We start from the raw sequence: 386 nt of genomic DNA on the forward strand, positions 1-386 counted from the left end.
GGTGTCTGAACATGTCTTGTTAAGTATCTTTGATTCATTATATGTAGTTCTTAGTTCCCTTCTCTTTCTTCAGTTCATTTTTTAACATTTCAATAATATATCTATAAATATGAAAAAGTTGGCACTTTCAAAGTCACTGACATATATGTCTACTAATTCATGGCTCTAAAAAATTTGTATCTTTCAACTTGTCATTTTAAATGTTGTACGTTTTATTGCTGTAAGTAACCTGTGTTAGAAATTAAATGTTGAACTTTAGCGAGGAAATAAATAAAATGGTTGACAGAGTGGCTATACCACAAGGTATCTGAACGTAGTACTAAGATAAAATTGCTGACCGTCTCCCATCCTAAGATGACTGGATGATTTTAGAGTCATGTCATTTG

Source organism: Podarcis muralis, chromosome 1, assembly GCF_964188315.1.
Source record: "Podarcis muralis chromosome 1, rPodMur119.hap1.1, whole genome shotgun sequence".
Taxonomy (NCBI): Eukaryota; Metazoa; Chordata; class Lepidosauria; order Squamata; family Lacertidae; genus Podarcis; species Podarcis muralis.